Source organism: Arachis ipaensis, chromosome B9, assembly GCF_059453495.1.
Source record: "Arachis ipaensis isolate K30076 ecotype BB chromosome B9, ASM5945349v1, whole genome shotgun sequence".
Taxonomy (NCBI): domain Eukaryota; kingdom Viridiplantae; phylum Streptophyta; class Magnoliopsida; order Fabales; family Fabaceae; genus Arachis; species Arachis ipaensis.
In genome coordinates, this window is record NC_142444.1 from 108,565,788 (window position 1) to 108,569,142 (window position 3,355).

The window sequence follows — 3,355 nt, forward strand, 5'->3', positions numbered from 1 at the left end:
GTATAAGCTAGATTGATGGCGGCATTCATGAGAGTCCGAAAAGTCTAAACCTTGTCTGTGGTATTCCGAGTAGGACTCTGGGATTGAATGACTGTGACGAACTTCAAACTCGCGAGTGCTGGGCGTAGTGACAGATGCAAAAGGAGGGTGAATCCTATTCCAGTATGATCGAGAACCTCAGATGATTAGCCGTGCTGTGACAGAGCATTTGGACCATTTTCACAAGAGGATGGGATGCAGCTATTGACAAGGGTGATGCCTCCAGACGATTAGCCATGCAGTGACAGTGCATCGGACCATTTTCCAGAGAGGATAAAAAGTAGCCATTGACAACGGTGATGTCCTTACATAAAGCCAGCCATGGAAAGGAGTAAGATTGATTGGATGAAGACAGCAGAAAAGCAGAGGTTCAGAGGAACGAAGCATCTCTATGCGCTTATCTGAAATTCTCACCAATGATTTACATAAGTTTTCTATCCTTATTTTATTATATATTTTCAAAAACTCCATAGCTATTTTATATCCGCCTGACTGAGATCTACAAGGTGACCATAGCTTGCTTCATACCAACAATCTCCGTGGGATCGACCCTTACTCACGTAAGGTTTATTACTTGGACGACCCAGTGCACTTGCTGGTTAGTTGTATCGAAGTTGTGACTGAAAAACGATTTATTAAGACGTGCGTACAGAGTTTTTGGCGCCGTTGCCTGAGATCACAATTTCGTGCACCAGCGTTCAACGCCAGAAATATGCTACACATGGGCGTTAAACACCCAGAACAAGTATCACCTCGGCGTTTAAACGCCAGAAATGCATGCAAAGGCATTTTACATGCCTAATTGGTGCAGGGATGTAAATCCTTGACACCTCAAGATCTGTGGACCTCACAGGATCACCTCAGGATCTGTGGACCCCACAGGATCCCCACATACCTCCACTCACCTTCCCTCCTCATAATCCTATATCACATCAATCTCTCTTCCCCATCACCTCTTCACCACTCACATCCATACACCTCCATCTCTCCTTCTTCTCATCCTTTCTTTCTTCTTTTGCTCGAGGACGAGCAAACATTCTAAGTTTGGTGTGGAAAAAGCATTGCTTTTTTTGTTTTTCCATAACCATTGATGGCACCTAAGGCCAGAGAAACCTCTAGAAAGAGGAAATGGAAGACAAAAGCTTCCACCTCCAAGTCATAGGAGATGGAGAGATTCATCTCAAGGGTCTATAGCTCAGTGGTAGAACATTTAACTGCAAATCAAGAGATCCCTAAGATACCTCAGGGGATACATTTTCCTCCACACAATTATTGGGAGCAACTAAGGGTGGAACATCAAGAGCACTCCATCATCCTTCATGAAATTAGAGAAGATCAAAGAGCTATGAGGAAGGAGCAACAAAGACAAGGAAGAGACATAGAAGAGCTTAAGGACATCATTGGTTCCTCAAGAAGAAAACGCCACCATCACTAAGGTGGACTCATTCCTTGTTCTTAAATTTACTGTTTTTCGATTTTTGAGCTAAATGTTTGTTTATGTTTGTGTCTTATTACATGATCATTAGTGTCTAAGTATCTATGCCTTAAAGTAGTGAATATGAATCCATCACCTCTCGTAAATGAAAAATGTTTTTAATTCAAAAGAACAAGAAGTACATGAGTTTCGAATTTATCCTTGAACTTAGTTTAATTATATTGATGTGGTGACAATACTTTTTGTTTTCTGAATGAATGCTTGAACAGTGCATATGTCTTTTGAAGTTGTTGTTTAAGAATGTTAAATATGTTGGCTCTTGAAAGAATGATGAACAGGAGAAATGTTATTTGATAATCTGAAAAATCATAAAAATGATTCTTGAAGCAAGAAAAAGCAGTGAATACAAAAGCTTGCAGAAAAAAAAAGATGGCGAAAAAAATATAGAAAAAGAAAAAGCAAGCAGAAAAAGCCAAAAGCTCTTAAAACCAAAAGGCAAGAGCAAAAAGCCAATAACCCTTAAAACCAAAAGGCAAGGGTAAATAAAAAGAATCCCAAGGCTTTGAGCATCAGTGGATAGGAGGGCCTAAAGGAATAAAATCCTGGCCTAAGTGGCTAAACCAAGCTGTCCCTAACCATGTGCTTGTGGCGTGAAGGTGTCAAGTGAAAACTTGAGACTGAGCGGTTAAAGTCAAGGTCCAAAGCAAAAACAGAGTGTGCTTAAGAACCCTGGACACCTCTAATTGGGGACTTTAGCAAAGCTGAGTCACAATCTGAAAAGGTTCACCCAATTATATGTCTGTGGCATTTATGTATCCGGTGGTAATACTGGAAAACAAACTGCTTAGGGCCACGGCCAAGACTCATAAAGTAGCTGTGTTCAAGAATCAACATACTGAACTAAGAGAATCAATAACACTATCTGAACTCTGAGTTCCTATAGATGCCAATCATTCTGAACCTCAATGGATAAAGTGAGATGCCAAAACTATTCAAGAGGCAAAAAAGCTACAAGTCCCGCTCATCTGATTGGAGCTATGTTTCATTGATATTTTGGAATTTATAGTATATTCTCTTCTTTTTATCCTATTTGATTTTCAGTTGCTTGGGGACAAGCAACAATTTAAGTTTGGTGTTGTGATGAGCGGATAATTTATACGCTTTTTGGCATTGTTTTTAGTATGTTTTTAGTAAGATCTAGTTACTTTTAGGGATATTTTTATTAGTTTTTATGTTAAATTCACATTTCTGGACTTTACTATGAGTTTGTGTATTTTTCTGTGATTTCAGGTATTTTCTGGCTGAAATTGAGGGACTTGAGCAAAAATCAGATTCAGAGGTTGAAGAAGGACTGCTGATGTTGTTGGATTCTGACCTCCCTGCACTCAAAGTGGATTTTCTGGAGCTACAGAACTCCAAATGGCGCGCTCTCAACGGCTTTGGAAAGTAGACATCAAGGGCTTTCCAGAAATATATAATAGTCCATACTTTGCTCGAGTTTAAACGATGCAAAAGGGCAAAGTACTACTATTTTTCTATTCAATTCAATTTATTCCACTTCTAAGATATCCATTCGCACTTTAACATGAATGTGATGATCGTGACAGTCATCATCATTCCCTATGAACACGTGCCTGACAACCACTTCCGTTCTACCTTAGATTGAATGAGTATCTCTTGGATTCCTTAATCAAAATCTTCGTGGTATAAGTTAGAACCCATGAATGGCCATTCCTGAGATTCAAAAAGTCTAAACCTTGTCTGTGGTATTCCGAGTAGGATCTGGAAAGGGATGGCTGTGACGAGCTTCAAACTCACGAGTGCTGGGCGTAGTGACAAACGCAAAAGGATCAATGGATCCTATTCCAGTATGATCGAGAA